This window comes from Lagenorhynchus albirostris, chromosome 15 (assembly GCF_949774975.1).
Source record: "Lagenorhynchus albirostris chromosome 15, mLagAlb1.1, whole genome shotgun sequence".
NCBI lineage: Eukaryota > Metazoa > Chordata > Mammalia > Artiodactyla > Delphinidae > Lagenorhynchus > Lagenorhynchus albirostris.
In genome coordinates, this window is record NC_083109.1 from 81,039,762 (window position 1) to 81,059,296 (window position 19,535).

Here is a 19,535-nt window from a genome sequence, read left to right on the forward strand (position 1 = left end):
AATTTTTATTTTACTTTATTTTAATTAATTAAAATTTAAATTGAAGTGGTTACATGTGGTTAGTGGCTACCATATTGGACAGGGCAGCTCTAGATTTTTGTTTTGAGCAACTGGGTGGCTTATGGTGCCATTTATTGACAAAAAAAAGGAGACTGTGGCAGAAGAAGGTTAGGGGATGCTGATAGCCAGAAATCAGTAGCTTTGCTTTGGATATATTGATTTGAGACACTTGTGAGGCCTCCAAGTAGTTGATCAAGTAGGCAGGTGGATATATAGTTTGGATTTGCAGGTGAGGCCGGAAGTGAAAATGTAGGTTTAGGAGTCATCGGTGTACAGGAGCTAGTTAAAGCCATGAGACTGGGTGAGGTTGCTTAGGTGCAGCACGTAGACAGAGAAGAGGGCCCAGAACTAAGCTCTGGGCACCCCGATGTGTACTTGGTTTCATCTCTCCAGTTATCACAGCCACAAATGCACTTAAACGCTGCCCCCACCCTGCCCCCCAGAAAAAAAGATGACACCAAGTCACATCCAGATATGCAGCTGTGACATCTCGGACCACTTTAAACATTCCTTCTGGAGTTCACAGTTTCCAAGTGCTGCCCATTCCTCCTGTATTTCCTGTCAGCCGAGGGTTGTTTCTTACTATCCTGAAACCTTGAACAAATTGGTAGTCTTAGCTACCGCAAACCCTGGTGTACAGGATAGTCGTGGGGGAGGAAAATTAGAACGTTAATATGCACTGTGATCGTTTTCGGTTAATTTGTGCCACTGGGTGTGGTGGTGCAAGGAGGCAACCTCCTCTGCCCCTCCCAAACCCTATCGGGGAGTAACAACCCCATTTCCCCTGTATAATCAGAGCACAGCTAGCACGGGAACACCCTTTTCTGCCATTAGCCTGTGGTGGGAGGAGTCCCAGATGGCCAGGTGGAACCCTCACCGGGTTCCCTGGTGAAAATACCTCGCCCACTTGGACAGTCAAGTCCACAGAACATGAGTGATTTGGGGGATGGAAAGGAAATATTTTTAGACATCAAAGTAATAGTGAGAGCTGCCACCTTCCACCCCCGACCCCAGCCCTTGGTTTCTGAACATCTAATATTGGCTGAGGGAGAATTGACACTGCGTTTCAGTCACTGTGTGAGATCACATATCATTTTCTTTTCTTTTCTTTTTTTTCCATGTATCATTTTCTACGAGAAAGTGTCCCAGCCTCACAGGTGCAGTCTCCTGGGTACTGCTAGATCTGCTTTCAGAACACCGTTTCATTGTTCTATAGGACCAGCTGCTTCTTGTGGATGGGAAATATGATCATGGTCCATGGCTGGCCAACTGTCTTATTTCTCTCACTAGGAAATGAGTTTCCTGGTTGGAGAGATTTTGTCTGGACCCCCCTGTGTTATGCAAAGTCAGTAATTCCAGGGTTGGTGAAATACTCAGAGGCATGACCTGCTGGGAAAGAAAACCCAAATACAGAATAAGTGTTTCTTCCAGAATGTTTAAATGACCACACCCTCAGTGAAGGGATCTGATAGACATGACCTGCCACTACATTCCTGACAGTTTCCCAAGAAACCTGGTGCTCCATTCGGGCCTCAGGACTGTATCCAACCTCCTACTGATTTCATTTACTGTTTATAATACTTTTTTTTTTCGGTTATTTTCTTCATTTTTTCTAGGTAGAGATCCCCTGATATTCAAATAGTGATAGTTTTAACTTCTTTTGATTTTTTAAAATCTCTAATTTCTCTTGTGTAATTTAGTTTTTGAGCATCTAGAACTAGTTAAATAATAGTGGATATCTTTTCCCCTTCTTTAAGGAGAGAAATGTCAGAAGAAACTCTACAAGAAAGCTGTAGTTGCCCTGGCTGTGACCATCTGCCTGGATTCTGGTGGTTTGGTACTTCTCCTTTGCTGACTGGACTCGTAACAGCATGGACTAGGGCAAAGCATGTAAAGCTTTAAAAGGGGTCTTCACAAAGTATTACCAGTGCCCTTTGATGTACCTTGGGAAGGGCTGGGAGCTGGCAGGTGGGCCATAGGCAGAATGTGAGGTGGGGTGTGCTTACTGCTGGCTGTAGAGTGAGGAGGGGGCACGCAGCCCAGCAGGCAATGGAGAGGCGTGGCTCCACGGTGACCCATACACCAGTCAACGTCTTAAAGATCTTAATTTCTTGCGTTGGATGCTTACTTATTTTATTTTAATTTTTTATTAATTGAGGCTAAAACCATTTCATATAAGCACTGTTTTAGGGAATTCCCTGGCGGTCCAGCGGTTAGGACTCAGCGCTTTCACTTTGGGGGTCCAGGTTCGATCCCGCAAGCTGCATGGTGCGGCCAAAAAAAAAAAATTTTTTTTTAAAAGCACTGTTTTAGCTGTATCTCATAGATTCTGTAAGGTTGTGGTTTTGTTATTTTCTAAATATTCTGCATTTTGATTTGTACTTCTTTATTGACTCAAGTTTCTTTTAAAGAAATATATGTAGAAGCTATAGAACTTTTCTACAACAAAGCTGTAGCTGGTATGAATAACCTCCCTTCTTCACCAGCCGGTTCATGTTCCCTTTGCCTTCAGCCTGAAAAAAAAAAAGAGTTCTTTTAAAAGAGAAAAATAAAAAAATATTCAGGTCATAGGGACATATTTTTTTCTCTTAGTTTTAATCTTAATGTTTAGTGATACTACACAGTGATCAGAGAATGATGGATGTGTATTAGTTCTATTTTTTCAAGCTTAACAAGGCTTTCTTTGTAGCCTAATATATAGCCAAGTTTTGTGAATTTTCTTTGGGTACCTGAAACTAAGGTGTGTTTGATAATATCAGACCTACCTTATTATGCTGTTGAGTTCATCCAACTCCCTGTTTACTTACTTGTAGAGTTTTTCATAATGTAAAGTGTCTCTCTCTCTCTCTCTTTTTTTTTTTTTTTTAGCTGCACCATGTGGCAAGCGGGATCTTACTTCCCCGACCAGGGATCCGAGCCCTCGTCCCCTGCAGTGGAAGCACGGAGTCTTAACCACTGGACCACCAGGGATGTCCGGTAAAGTCCCTCTTTTACCTTGCTACCCCAGAGAGAGAGAGAGAGAGAGGGACTCATGCCGACACTTGCCAGTCTGACTGTCATTCACTCCAACTCTTCTGTTTCTCTGAGTTAAACTGGGTCCAGGAAGCTCCTCTCTGACCTACTCAGTTCCCCATCTCAAACATCTGAGACAGACCCTCAAGGGCTTTTGCGTGCCATGGTATGCCCCTCATCCTTGAGACATGTATTGTCCTGGCTGTTTTTGAGATCTGCAATAGCAGTGACCTTGCTACCCTTCCTTCCACACACACCTCTAGAACTCCACTACTTTCGGCAGCCATTCCATTGGAATTGTGGTTTGAAGCTGGAGCTAGGTGATTGTTTTGCTGAAATTGGAATTTGTGTTTTTGTTTCTTATTCTCTCCATTGCTCTTGGACGGTTGCGAGAAGGTAGAGAGGAGATGCTGCCTTTATGTTACCATCTTCAAAATGAAACTGTCTATGGGCTTTTGATTGAATAATGCTGAACCAGTTCACTTCTAGGTAGCACTAGCATACTACAAGGAACCATCTGTAAATCTGGCTAGAGTCTTTTTACCCTAGTTTACCTCGTCATAGGGGACTCCCTCCCAAATGGGCCAAGTGAAAACATATGTGACAGGGGAGGGGAGAAGCATACAAAGATGTAAACAATGTCTCAGGTAACTTACTTAGGCCTTCAGAATCTGGAGTCTACTTAGTTATGGAAAGCTCTGGGTTGCCCCATTCTGAGGCGAGATGGATAAACAGTGCTCAGTTCAGGTTTCATGGTAAATTTCTGTCCCCGATATTTACACCAGACTTCAGGAGCACAATAGAAGATGCTTCCTGAAGGGAGAATAGTTAATCTGCTGAAATGTCATCTTGCTTCAAACCCGCAGGAGCCCCACTGTGATGCTCTGTTGGCCATGCCAAAGTTCAGTGGACTAGACACCTCCAGCACTATGGTTGGCAAGGCCATAAGGGCATTTTGCTCTGCAGCCTGGACAAAACTTCCTTTTTTGTCCTCTCCTCCCTCGAAGTTTCAAAACTTCCTTTTTCTGTCCTCTCCTCCCTCGAATGGACATATTTTCAGGCCAACTGGTAAATGAGTCAAAGAAGGAGTCCTAAGCAGGCTCACTCTATGCAAGTTGGCCATGGGCCCATCCGGGCTCACAGATTCTTCTAAGGAAATCAGCCCCGTCTTCCCATGGCCCACACTGAGTGGGCAGCCCACTGTAGCAGTAGAATTTTGTGCTTAGGGTCACTGACCGCAACTGATGGGAAAGGTGGGAAGACCCATGATCCTAAGACAGACAAATCATACCATGACCTATGGCCTTTAAAGTTGTCTGCTGTGATGAGACAAGCAAGGACACTTCATCTCTGCCCATGATGGAGTAACAGGGACTGCATTCACCCTCCCACTTTAAATGACTTAAGAATGGGCAAAGGGGAATTCCCTGGCAGTTCAGTGGTTAGGACTCTGCACTCTCACTGCTGAGGGTCCGGGTTCAATCCCTGGTCTGGGAACTAAGATCCCGCAAGTCGCGCGGTGCAGCCAAATTGAAAAAAGGGGCAAAGTATATAAAACAATTGTTTTCAGATATTGGACAGTGGGCAGCACAGGACATTGATACCTGAGAAAAGGGAAAAGAACGAGGTCAGCCCTATCATTGCCCCAGCTTGCTGTCTGGATAGAGTTCCTAGGCTGCAGTACAAGAAGGGGGACCTGACACACAGCCCACTGGGTTCCCTGAGTTGAGGAGATAGAGCTTAGGCCAAGAGAGCTTGAGTTTACAGGGCAAAGTATTGGAAGGAGAGCTGCACAGAGACAGAGAAAGAGGTCCTGAAATCTTCAGAGGGTTCCTCTTGAGTCTTTGGCTGAGTACTTATCATCACGTGTGGATGAAGAAACTACTCAAGGCTGGATACTGAACCACCAGAAAGGAACAGGTGAAACACTTTCTAGAGAGCACACAAGTCTAGGAATATTTCACATTCCTAACAGCCAGAATGGAAAACCTCATAATACGCAAGGCATTGAGAGTACTCCGAAAGGTATTTGCTAAATAGTACTGTAGCCAAATTAGCCCTAGACTAAAGACTGCTTTGGTCCCCACTGACAAATCTTAAAAGCAAGCCTTGAAAAAAAATTACAAACTATTTCCAAATAGCTTAGCTGCATCCCAACAGAGAAGCCAAAAATATTTAAAGGAATACAAAGAAATTCAGCACCCAGATGTAAAATTCACGGTGTCTGACATCTAATATAAAAAGAATCAGATATGAATTCTCTGGCGGTCCAGTGGTTAGGACTCCACGCTTTCACTGCCAAGGGTGCGGGTTCAATCCCTGGTCCAGGAACTAAGGTCCCACAAGCCATGCAGCATGGAAGAAAAAAAAAAAAGAATCAGTGATTCAAATAAAGCAGGAAAACAACCCATAGTGAGGCAAGAAAATCAAACAATAGAGACAGACCCAGAAATGACACAGATGATAGAATTAGTAGACAAGGAGAGCAAAACAGCTCTTCAAAATATATATCTTATGTTGAAGAAGGTAGAGGAAAGTATGAGCATGATAAGAGGAGATAAAGAGGATATAAAAAGGCCCAAATCTAAGTTCTAGAAATGACAAATAAAATGTCTGAGATGAAAAGTATGGTGAATGGGGTAAACAGTGGACTAGACACTACAGAAAAAAAGATTATGAACTTGAAGTCATACCAATAGAAACTACTGAAAATGAAATACAGGGGGGATAAAAAGATGGGGAAAACACCCACAAACAAACAGAACCCCAGTAAGCTGTGGCACAACTTCAGGTGCACCCCTCAGGAACTGGTGGCAGCAGGTACCTCTGGAAGTGGGGTTAATATAGAGACTAAAAATAAGATGTGAGATTTAATTGAAAGTCAGTTTACAAAGGCATTAGACTCAACAACAAAAAGAAAAACCACCCAATTTAAAAGATGGGCAAAGGACTTGATTAGACATTTCTCCAAAGAAGATATATGAAAAGCCATAAGCATATGAAAAGATGGTCAGTGTATCATTAGTCATTAGGAAATGCAAATCAAAACCACTTCACCCCCACTAGGATGACTATAATTTTTCAAAAAAAGGAAAGATAAAAGTGACAGTTGTCAGACAGGATGTGTAGAAATTGGAACCCTGTACACTGCTGATGGGCAGCCACTGTGGAAAACAGTTTGACAGTTCCTCACAAAGGTAAATATAGAATTACCATACGACTCAGTAGTTCCACTCCTAGGTACAGGTGTACCTCGGAGATATTGTGGGTTTGGTTCTGGACCACCGAAATAAAGCAAATATCACAGTAAAGTGAGGCACACAAATTTTTTGGTTTCCCAGTGCATATAAAAGTTATGTTTACACTATACTGTAGTCTCTTAAGTGTGCAATAGCATTATGTCTAAAAAACAATGTATATACTTTAATTTAAAAATACTTTATTGCTGAGACTTCCCTGGTGGTCCAGTGGCTGAGACTCCATGCTCCCAATGCAGGGGGCCCGGGTTCGATCCCTGGTCAGGGAACTAGATTCCACGTGACACAACTAAGAGTTTGCATGCTGCAACTAAAGATCCTACGTGCCGCAACTAAGACCCGCCTGGCGCAGCCAAATAAATAAATAAATATTTTTTAAAAAGAGGGGGTGAGAAACATTTAAAAAAAATACTTTATTGCTAAAAATGCTAACCATCATCTGAGCCCTCAGCAAGTCATAATCTTTTTGCTGGTGGAGGGTCTTGCCTCAGTGTGGATGGCTGCTGACTGATCAGGGTGATGGTTACTGAAGGCTGGGGTGGCCGTGGCAGTCGCTTAAAGTAAGACAGCAGTGACGTTTGCCACATTGATTGACACTTCCTTCCACAAATGATTTTTTTTGTAGCCTGCAATGCTGTTTGATAGCATTTTACCCAGAGTAGAACTTCTTTCAAAATTGGAGTCAATCCTTTCAAACCCTGCCGCTGCTTTATCAACTAAGTTTATGTAATATTCTAAATCCTTTGTTGTCGTTTCAACAATCTTCACAGCATCTGCACCAGGAGTAGTTTCCACCTCAAGAAACCACTTTCTTTGCTCATCCAGAAGAGAAAACTCCGCATCCATGAAGGTTTTATCATGAGATTGTAGCAATTTGGTCACATCTTTAGGCTCCCCTTCTAAATCTAGTTCTCTTGCTCTTTCCACCACATCTGCAGTTGCTTCCTCCACTGAAGTCTTGAGTTGTCCATGAGGGTTGGAATCAACTTCTTCCAAACTCCTGTTAATGTTGGTATTTTGACCTCTTCTAATGAATCATGAATGTTCTTCGTGGTGAATCCTTTCCAGAAGGTTTTCAGTTGATTGCCAAGATCCATCAGAAGAATCACTATCTGTGATAGCTATAACCTTAAGAAATGTATTTCTTAAATAATAAGACTTTACTACTATATATAAAATAGGACCTACTGTATAGCACTGTATAGCAGTGCTATACAGTGCTATACTATATATATAAATATATATATAATAATATATATATTATAAATATATATATAAATAAATATATATATTTATAATATATATTTATATTTTAATATAAACTTTATATAAGTTTATATATAAGTTTATATAAACTTTATATTTATATATTTATATAAATAAATATATATATGTATATATATATATATATACACTACTATACATAAAATAGGACCTACTGTATAGCACAGGGAACTACTGTAAAAACAAGGACCTACTGTATAGCACAGGGAACTATACTCAATATTTTGTAATAACCTATAAGGGAAAAGGATCTGAAAAAGAAGATATATATCTGAATCACTGTGCTATACCCTTGAAACTAACACAACATTGTAAATCAACTATACTTCAATAAAATTAAAAAAAAACAAAGCAAAGGGAAGAAAATAAGACTTGAAAGTCAAAATGACTCCTTGAACCATGGGCTGGATGTTATGTTAGCAGGCATGAAAACATTAATCTTGTGGTCCATCTCCATCAGAGCTCTTGGGTGACCAGGTACATTGTCAATGACCAGTAATATTTTGAAAGAAATCTTTTTTTCTGAGCAGTAGTTCTCAACAGTGGGCGTAAATATTCAGTAAACCATGTTGTAAACAGATGTGCTGTCATGCAGGCTTTGTTGTTCCATTTATAGAGCAGAGTAGATTTAGCCTAATTCTTTATTTATTTTTATTTATTTATTTTGGGTGAATTGGGTCTTTGTTGCTGCATGTGAGCTTTCTCTAGTTGCAGTGAGCAGGGGCTACTCTTCGTTGTGGTGCGTGGGCTTCTCACTGCAGTGGCTTCTCTTGTTGCGGAGCACAGGCTCTAGGCACAACTCAGTAGTTGTGGCACGTGGGCTCAGTAATGTGGGCTCCGGAGCACAGGCTCAGTAGTTGTGGCTCACGGGCTTAGTTGCTCTGCAGCATGTGGGATCTTCCCAGACCAGGGCTCGAACCTGTGTCCCCTGCATTGACAGGCTGATTCTTAACCACTGTGCCACCAGGGAAGCCCATGGAGACAACTTTTTTCCTTCAACATCCTGAACCAACCTCTGCTAGCTTCAGATTTTTCTTCTGCAGCTTCCTAGCCTTTCTCAGCCTTCACAGAATTGAAGAGAGTTGGAGCTTTGCTCTGAATTAGGCTTTTGCTTAAGGGAATGTGTGGCTGGTTTGATCTTCCGTACAGATCATAAAACTTTCTCCATATCAGCAGTAAGGCTGTTTTGCTTTCTTATCATTCATATGATCACTGAACTAGCACTTTTAATTTCCTTCCAGAACTTTTCCTTTGCATTTACAACTTGGTTAACTGTTTGATGCAAGAGGCCTAGCTTTTGGTCTGTCTTGACTTTCAGCATGCCTTCCTCATTAAGCTTAATCGTTTCTAGCTTTTGATTTAAAGTGAGAGACATGTGACTCTTCCTTTCACTTGAACACTCAGAGGCCATTGTAGGGTTATTAATTATCCTAATTTCAATATTGTTGTCTTAGGGAATAGAGGGGCCCCAAAAGAGGGAGAAAGGTGGGGGAATAGCCCGTCAGTGGAGAAGTCAGAACACACACAACATTTATTGCTTACGTTTGTTGTCTTATATGAGCGCGGTTTGTGGTGCCCTAAAACAATTACAATAGTAACATCAAAGATCACACATCACTGTAACAAATATAATAATAATGAAAAAGCTTGAAATATTTCGAGAATTACTAAACTGTAATTTAGAGTTTAGAGTAACATAGAGACATGACGTGAGCAAATGCTGTTGGAAAAATAGTGCAGATAGACTTGCTCAGTGCAGGATTACCACAGACCTTCAATTTGTAAAACAAAACAGAACAAAACAACAAAAAAAAACCCATACCTGTGAAGTGCGGTAAAATGAGGTATGCCTGTATACACCCAAAAGGATTGAAAACAGGTACTCAAACAAATACATGTACACAAATGTTCATAGCAGCATTATTCACAATAGCCAAAAGGTGGAAACAACCCAAATGTCCGTCAGTGGTTGAATGGATAAAGAAATTGTGGTACATACATATGATGGCATATTGTTCAGCCATAAAAAGGAATGAAGTGCCGTCACATGTGACAGTGTAGAGAAATCTCAAAACCACTATGCTAAGTAAAAGAGTTCAGATACAAAAGGGCACAAGTTGTATGATTCCATTTATAGGAAATGTCCAGAATAGGTAACTCCATAGAGACAGAAAGCATGTTGGTGGCTGGGTCTGGGGGAGACGGGAATGAGGAGTGATGGCTTAAGGTCTGTGAGGCTTTCTTTGGGGGTGATGAAAATGCTTTAGAACTAGACAGACACTGTGAATGTACTAAATGCCCCTGAACTGTATACTTTACAATGGTTAGTTGTATGTTATGTGAATTTCACCTCAATTTATAAAAAAGACATTAGACAACTAGGTTCCATTCCCCTTTAGGGCCCACAGGTAGGTGACTGTCCCTCTCTACCTCGAAAGAACACTGGAAGTTTATTCCTGGAGAAGGTTTCTGGACTGTGGGATCCAAGCCCAGTTGAAGATGAAGGTACCTTATTGAAAATATGGGGATTTAAAGAAAGCTAAAGTGCACCAAATGTTGGGACACCAAACCCACCTCCGCCCCCAACCTCCGCTCCCAAAATGCTGGTAGCCAGCCTTTATCCTCCAGGCAGAAGCTTAAAAGTATATTTTGAAATATGACTAGCCCCAAAGAAATATTTTCTGAAATATGACTAGCCGAAGAGAATAGACTTAAAGACATTGCGTTTGGAGTTTCTCCATGGAAATGGTTGAGCTGGATCACCCTACAGTGAACCCCACAGGCAGAAAGCTCTACCCAGGCACACAGAGCTGCCAGTCACCTTTTAGTACTCACTGTGGTGCCCTGCTAAGGATCGCTGGTATTTCTGAGGGAAACACCTTGTGTGAAAGGCATAGATACAAAAACAAAAACAAACAAAAAACCAAAACCGAAAACAGAAATAAGCAACCTGAAAGAAACAGATACAATGCAGAGAGAAGATTTTACAAAAAACCCCATAATTAATATCCTTAGAGAGATAAGATACTACTTTCATGAAACAAAAATAAGATGCTTTTTTAAAAAGAATAGTCAGAGAACGAGAAAGAAATGTTGGAAATTAAAAATACGAAAAAATATGAGAAGAGAAAAAAACGGAGGGAAAAGTGTAACTGAAAAAATTTAAGAAATTTCCCAGAATAGAAGGGCATGAGTTTCTAGATATAAAGGGCCTATCAAGTGTCCCAACACAACTGAGAAAAACCAAGAACCTCACCAAGGCTCATCCTTGTGAAACTGAAAATAGTGGAGATTAAATATATGTATTTAATACATATATATTTCTAAGGATACAAACAAATGGTCCAAATTAGTATTTATAATAGCACCTCTGGAAGCTAGAAGGCAAAGGAGCAATGCATTAAAAATTCTGTCAAAAAATAATTTCCAACCTGCAATTCCGTACACAGCTAACCTGCAATTATGAATTACTCTGGAATAAAGGCATATTCATTAATTCGAGGTTCGGATGCAAGCGACAGAAAACCCAAAACAATAGTTACAATTTTCTTTCTTTCTCACATAAAAATCCAGGTCACTAGAGTGGTTCTGTTCCATGAAACTCTCAGCAACTCAGGTTCATTCCAGCCCTCACTCTGCCATGCCCAGAGTGTGGGCTTCATCCTCATGGTCCAGGATGGTAGCATCTGAGTACCAGCCACCAGATGGAGAAAGGGATGATGAAGAAGGAGCAAGGGGCATTTGCCAGCTATGTCTTTAGGAAGTTTCTCAGAAGCTGCTAAATGACACTTCTGCTTACATCCCATTGGTCAGAATTTGGCCACATGGCCACACGAAGCTGCAAGGGAGGCTGGAAATGTAGAAATAAAGACTTGATTTTGGATGATCTTGTGCCCAGCTAAAAACTTTATTACTAAGGAAAAATAGAAGACAGACGTGTGGAATAAGTAGCAGTCTCTGCTACACAGTCGTGAACATTTCCTGAGCACTCTTTTTCAGAAGCTACTTGTATACAGTTGTCCCTCAGTATCTGCAGGGGACTGAGAACCGTCCCTACCAAAAATCCATGATGCTCAAGTTCCTTATATAAAATGGCACAGTATTGTTGGCCCTCCATATCCGTGGGGTCTGTGAAGGGTCAACTGACCAAAGTGAAGGGCTAAAGCAAGAAAGAGGAAGACTTGGGATCCATGAGTGAGGGTCCAACACCAGAAAGATAAAGGGACTCCCCGGGGTGTTGATTAAAGGAGATTTCAAGATGACAGCTGAGCTACAGGCCTAAATGGCAGCCAGCCCAGAGTAAAGAAGGTCAGATGGTTCTAGTAGGGATTTCTTTAAGAAGATGAAACTGACAGAAGACCTCATAATTAACCTTCACCTGGCAGGCACAGCAACGTACCTTTACTTCTGTGACAGTCTACTCCATATGTTTGAATATAATGAGAAAACATTTATGTATCAGGGGGTCAATTAGGAATAAATGCTTAGAAAACGAGGCAAACGAAAAGATGAGGCAATTATGAACTCCAAGGCAGTGAACTCCAAGGAAAACATGTGGGAAAGTAATAACATTATAACATATGGCTCAGTTGTGAATAGCATTTACATAGTTATAAAATTATAATCCTAAATATCTTTCTAACTAAAATTCTAAATGTATATTTGGAGCATGGTGACATGGGGTGTGTGTAGGGGGTGGGTGGGCGTGGAGACTGGGTAATGGAAGAGAGCTAGATCTCCTTGTCCAACAGTGGTAAGTCAATAGATAATGGTTAAAACTGGAAAAATCAAGAATTCTAAATATAACCATATTATTTGGAAATATGGAGATAAATACCAAGTACCAAAATAATCAGCTAAAGAACTGAAAAAGTGCCTACTTCCGAAGAGCTGGAAATAAAGAAGGGTTGAAAGGATTCTTCCATTTTTTTTCTAACAAGCCTTTGGCAGTATCTAACTCTTTAAATTATGTACACGCCAAACTTTATTAAACATAAAACATAAATTTTTAAAAAGAAAAGGTAATCAGATTCTCTTTCTCGGGCTCTTCAGGTGAGAAATGTGGAATCAGATGGTAGGAGACAAACACTAACAGGAGTGGTAGACAGTGGCTAAGCCACACAAACAATCTGGGATAGAAGAAAATCCACAAATTCCTATTCCCAGAGTTCTCCTGGACTCCACACTTCCTTGGGTTTCAATTTATGTGAAGCCTGATCCCACTAGAGCCTCAGATCTGGGAGACTTCATCTCTCTCATCAATGTTTCCCTTACCTGAGCTTTGTGAACTTTTGTTTCTTGCAATGAAAAAAAGCCCTGCTAAAATAGAGATATGCGGTGCTTCCAAAACTCCTTATTAGGTGAAAGGGTATAAAATGTAGCAACTTGTCCTTCATGGTCTCCCCCTGCCCCTTCATTTTGAGGGAGAGATTCCATTATATTATACTTTGACCTCCTAAGAACTTCACTGATGTGGCAGGTCCTTTTATTTCTGCAAATTTTCGCTCACACCCCCATTACATTCATGTCCCAAGAAGATAACAAAGATGCTTGTTCCTTTGTAATGTCCAGGCCAATCAGCATGATATCATCAATGTAGCAGATTAAGGTGACATTCATGGAAGAGCAAATTAGTGTGATCAAGCATCCCTGTTTGCTAGGGACCCAGGGGTTTCCTGGGATGCAGAACTTTCAGACAGCCCTGGGCAAACCTGATAGTTGGTCATCTTTGCTAAGGTGGACTAGGTCCCTGTGAAGATATGCTGTTCTACCTGCCAGTGGAAGAGAAATAGCTTCTGCTGGTATGGGTAAAGAGATCAGGAAAAAAAAAATTTTATCATATATCAAGTACCCACCTAATTAAGCTTGAGGTAACCCTCCATTATTTTTCAAGTCCTGTCAACCTTTGGTACCAACCAGCCTGGAGAATGGAATGGTGCTTTAGCAGCCTTGCTCCAAGGTTCCCAAGCTCTAGGTCAATAACTGACTCAGGGATGTTTACGGTCAGAGGGCATGTGACTGTGTAGTGTGCTGGCTTGAGTTACATCTTTGTTTGTTAAACTAAGGAATTATTTTGCTGTACAAATCAAGCAGAACCCAGACCTGCCCATCTCTCCTGTTCCTGCCCATGCCTCAAGCAGAAGCCAAAACCTCAACTCAGTGAGTTAGGCCATTTCTTGTACCAAAAGTACCACACCTACTTGGCTTTGGCCTTTTTTGTGGCCACAGCTAGGGGTGATATTCAACATATTTAGCAGCTGGTTACCACATGGCCACCAGCCAATTAGAATAGGCACTGACTTTAGCACAGAGATAGATTCCAGGAGGCCAAGAGCTGTGCTGGGTGTTAACCCTTTAGAAGCAGGATCAGAGGGAGGTCCAGTGGCCTGGAGGCAGGTAGGTGGGGGTGAGGCATCAGGGGACTCTAGGCTGCTATTTCCCAATTGATAGGAGAGCATTTCAATCCATCAACAACGAGTGTGGCCACAGGCAGAAGGTCAGCCTGGCCTCAGCAGAGAACAGAGACTGGTTGGTCCACTCACTTTGCTATTTATTTATTTATGATTGCGTTGGGTGTTGGTTGCTGCGCACAGGCTTTCTCTAGTTGTGGCGAGCAGGGGCTACTCCTCGTTGCGGTGCGCGGGCTTCTCATTGCGGTGGCTTCTCCTGTTGTGGAGCATGGGCTCTAGGTGCACGGGCTTCAGTACTTGTGGCACATGGGCTCAGTAGTTGTGGCTTGCAGCTCTAGAGCGCAGGCTTAGTAGTTGTGGAGCACGGGCTTAGTTGTTCCGCGGCATGTGGGATCTTCCCGGACCAGGGCTCGAACCCGTGTCCCCTGCACTGGCAGGCGGATTCTTAACCACTGCGCCACCAGGGAAGCCCCTCACTTTGCTTTTTACACCTGCCTCCCTTTGAGTCTGCCTCCTTTTTTTTTTTTTTTTGCAAATATATTCTCTTTTTATTAAACTCCAATGGTTTTGACTCTTAACGGTTTATCTTAGTCAAATCAAGCGATCAGCCACCATAGTCTAAGACTATAAACCAGGCAGTGATCTGTTGTTCATTGGTAATGCTTCTTTTCTCCTGTGATCCTGAGTCACTGACTCCTGGATGCCAGCAGTGTGGGGATTTCCGGCTAGAAGGAGGCGTCATGCAAAACAGAACCCAACGCTGGCTCTCCACAGGGAGAAAGCTTCATTACTGTAGATGCTGTAAAAGTGGCACGTGGAAAAGGCAGACCCCACACAAGTGGGACTCGGCATGGAATTCACTCTGCATGATAAACCATTGAGTCCTATGAAGCAAATTAAGAGTTCATTTTTAGTGACTGCCCATCAGTAAGAGTCTCCAGCACAGAAGGTGAATCCTCCACCCAGGCATCAGCCTTCCAGGTTCTTTGTAAGCCTTTCCCCAGAGGCTCTTAAGGCGACGTCTCAATAAATCTGTCATGGTGCTCGTGTCTTCTTGGACCTCCCAGTCCCTGGAGAAAGTTGCCAGTTGCTGCCCTTGGGAACAGTTTGAAAACTGGAAAAGGCTGGAAAACATCCTGTTCTCTTGAGTGTCTGGAAAGATGGCATCTTGGAAATTGACTCCTTGAGGCAAGAGGTGCTTTCATTGTGGTTAATCACTGTCCTTGCATGTTCCTGGCTGGCACAGCTCTTCTGGTGTACCACCCTGACCCCCCCCAACAGAGAGGCTATACTAATTAGTGTTTTCATCAGTGGTGAATTTTTCTGAAGAAGACGAGGTTTGTGTGTTGTGGGGAGGGAGGGAAGTAGCCATGAGCAGGTCACTGGTGACATACTGTCACTCCTTCTCCTTCAGTCTTGGTATTTTTTTCATCTAGGATGGTGTACCAAGAACCGTCAAGCTCTTCAGTGTCAGCTCAACAAAGTATCATCAGCCAAACTCTGTGCAGGAAGAGAAGGAAAATGGGGGCGGGGTGGGGAGGAGGGAACAGAGACAGAGACAGAGAAATAAAGGGACGAAGGAGGCAGGAAGGGAATGAAGTCATAGTCTAGCCTCCTTTATTCCATCTTTCTTGATTATGAACCCTTAGAATTCAATTCCACATAGTCACTCCGGCAGCAACTCCCTAGAAAATTTCTGCAATTCATTTTGCCTGTAATTCCTCTTTTTCCTCCTCAGATTTTGCACACCATCCTTGGTTTCACAGTTTTTCCAAACTCCTATGACCAGATGTTCCTCATTAAGAGGTGACTCATCACATTTGCTTGGCAATCGTGGTGAATGAAGTAGAAATTATTTGGAGGGGCCCAGGAGACTGGGGAGTTCCATCCCTTAAGATATTGCTATTCCAACTGCCAGGATTTCAGTCTTTGATAATCAAGACCTTAATTTTAACCATAGAAACCCAGGACAGTTGTGAAGTTAGCAAACACTGTACTTTGGCAATTTACAATATCTTTTTTTACTGTAAAATATTTGGCAGGAAAATTTCATGATAACATATTTGAAAATATGCAAAGAATACATATTACACATATTATCTATGATGCATTAAAATAAATGAACACTGGTAAACCTGCCACTCAAGCTGAAAAATAGAATATGATCAATATTCACTTTAGAGAGAATATGATAAAAATTCACTGAAATTTAATTTTCAGTGGTTTCCAATAGTAAAATGGTTTCTCATTACAGGGCCACAAAGTAGCCTTGAATATTGTTATCTGGTTCTATCCAGGTACCCTGGGTCTAAAATTTGTTCCTTCTTGATTCAAATCACCTAATGCTGTGAAAAATGTCCCTACAGTCCTTACACTCCTTATTCCCTTAGAATGTCTCTCAAGCTGTGGTTCTTAAACTCTGATGTACTTTAGGATCAGTTGGGGAGATCTGAAAAATCTTGATGCCCTGCCCCTGCCCCAGAACAATTAAATCAGAATATCTATGGATGTAACCCAGGCACCCATGCTTTTTAAAGTACTTTAGGTGATCTAATGTACTTTAAAGGAATAGCAATAATGTCCACCAAAGCTTTACTTTCAGTGGACATAATATCGGAATACCAAGACTTCATTAACTATTTTATTAATCTATGGAATTCTAACTTCCCATTCAGGGATGTAGAAATTGTCTGTCTCTTCCTCCAGTGTATTGCTACAGAAGATTCCATAGCTCTTCTGAGAGTCTGTTGCTTGCAACTCCACTCCTGGAATAAACTTCTATGTTTGTTAGGGTAGTTTGGTATTTTGTTTGCAAGAAATAGGGCTAACTCTGAAAATATTAGGAAAAAAAAGTGTGTGGGTATACTGTGAGGATATAGGTGGGCTGGAACTGGAAATCTACCCAGAATCTGAGGTTGGGCTGGGGTCTGGTTAGTGTCTCTTCTGTGTCTCAGTAGACCTGTAACAAGAGATTGAATCACAAAACAAAACAAACAAACTACACACAAAGAAAAGCCCAGGTCCCTATGTCCTCACTGGTGAATTCTACCAATATAGACAAGAGGATTAATACCAATTATTCACAGACTCTTCAAAAAAATAGAATAGGAAGGAATACTTTCCAAGTCATTCCATGAGACCAGTATTACCCTGATACTAAAACCAGGCAAAGACATCAAAGAAGAGAAAACTATAGACCACTATGAATATGGACACAAAAATCATCAACAAAATATGTGCAAACTAAATCCAGAAACATATAAAAAGGATTACATAGCATGGCTAAGTGGGATTTATCTCTGGAATGCTAGATCAGTTTAACATCCAAAACCCAATTAATGGAATACACCGTATCAGTAGGATAAAAACCAAAAATCAAAATATGACCATCTCAATAGATGCAGAAAAAGCATTTGATAAAATCTAACACTCCTTCATTATAAAAGTACTAAAAAAAACTAGGATTGAAGGGAACTTCTCCAATCTGATAAAGGAAATCTGCAAAAAAAACCTACAGCTAGGATCACGCTTAATAGTGAAAGACTGAATGCTTCCCTTTAAGTTCAGGAACAAAACAAAGATGTCCTATCTCACCACTTTTGTTAAACATTATACTGGAGGTCTAGCCAGGGCGATTGGGCAAGAAAGTGAAATAAAAGTCATCTAGACTGGAAAAGAAGAAGTAAAACTATCTCTGTACACAGATGACATTATCTTGTATATCAACAATCCTTAGGAATCCACTAAAAAACTATTAGAACTAATAAATGAGTTCAGCAAGGTTGCAGGATACAAGACCAATAAACAAAAATCTAGACTATATAAAGAACTATTTATATACAATAGCAATGAACAGTCTGAAAGTGAAATTAAGAAAACAACTCAAGGGCTTCCCTGGTGACGCAGTGGTTGAGAGTCCGCCTGCTGATGCAGGGGACAAGGGTTCGTGCACCGGTCCGGGAAGATCCCACATACCGCGGAGCGGCTGGGCCCGTGAGCCATGGCCGCTGAGCCTGCGCGTCCGGAGCCTGTGCGCCGCAACGGAAGAGGCCACAACAGTGAGAGGCCCGCGTACCGAAAAAAAAAAAGAAAACAACTCAATTTACAATAGCATCAAAAAGAATAAAATACTTAGGAATAAATTTAACAAAAGAAGTGTAAGTTTCATATACTCTGAAACTTACAAAACATTGTTGAAAGAAATTTTAAAAAGAATGAAATAAGTGGAAAGACATTCTCTATTCATGGGTTGGAGGACTTAATATTCAGATGGCAATACTTCCCAAATTGATCTTCAGATTCAATACAATCCCCATCAAAATTCCAGGTAGCTTCTTTGCGGAATTTGACAACCTGATTCTAAAATTCATATGGAAATTCGAGGGACTCAGAAGAGCCAAAACAATCTTGGAAAAGAAGAACAGAGTTGGAAGACTCACACTTTCTGATTTCAAAAATTGTGACAGGGACTTTCCTGGCGGTCCAGTGGTTAAGACTCCACGTTCCCAATGCAGGGGACACGGGTTCAATCCCTGGTTGGGAAACTAAGATCCCGCATACTGCACGGTGTGGCCTAAAACAACAACAACAAAAAAAAATTGTGACAAAGCTACCGTAACCAATACAATGTGGTACTAACATAAGGATTAGACATATAGTTCAATGGAACAGAATTGAAAGTCCAGAAATAAACCCTATATTTTTGGTAAATTGATTTTTGATAAGGGTGCCAAGAAAACTATATGGGGAAAGAATAGACTTTTCAACAAACACTAATGGGACAACTGGATAACTACATGCAAAAGAATGAAGTTGGACTCCTAACTCATACTGTATACAAAAATTAATTCAAAATGGAGCAAAGACAGAAATGTAAAAGCTAAAGCTATAAAACTCTTAGAAGAAAATATAGGCATAAATCTTTGTGACCTTGTATTTGGCAAAATTTCTTAGATATGACACCTCAAGCATTAACAACCAAAGAAAAAATAAACAAATTAGACTTCATCAAAATTAAAAACTTCTTTGTTTCAAAGGACATCATCAAAAAGCAAAAAGACAACACACAGGATAGAATGAGAGAATATTTTTGCAAATCATATATTTTGCAAAGGATAAAAGATTTGTATCTAGAATATATAAAGAACTATTACAACTCAATTTTAATAAGACTAATAACCTAATTAAAAATGGGAAAAGGACCTGAAAAGACATTTCCCTAAAGAAGATATACAAATGGCCAATAAGCACACAAAAACATGCTCAACATCATTAGTCATTAGGGAAATGCAAATTAAAACTGCAAATCAATGAGATAGCATTTCACACCCAGTAGGATGGCTATAGTAAAAAACGATAGAAGTATCAGTAAGGATGTAGAGAAATTGGAACTCTCATACACTGCTGATGGGAATGTAAAGTGCTTTGGAAAAGAGTCTGGAAGTTAGTCAAAGAGTTACAACAGTCAAAAAGTGGAAACAGGGGCTTCCCTGGTGGCGCAGTGGTTGAGAGT

General features: G+C 41.0%; 1 long non-coding RNA gene across 1 annotated transcript in view; it reads left to right on the forward strand.

Annotated features, from left to right (window-relative positions):
- LOC132504823 (uncharacterized) overlaps positions 1 to 19,535 on the forward strand; it is a 43,397-nt gene that overhangs the window by 2,769 nt on the left and 21,093 nt on the right. Inside the window, exon 2 of the long non-coding RNA XR_009535118.1 lies at positions 2,929 to 3,036. This is a non-coding gene — a long non-coding RNA (uncharacterized LOC132504823). The remainder of the gene's footprint in view (positions 1 to 2,928; positions 3,037 to 19,535) is intronic.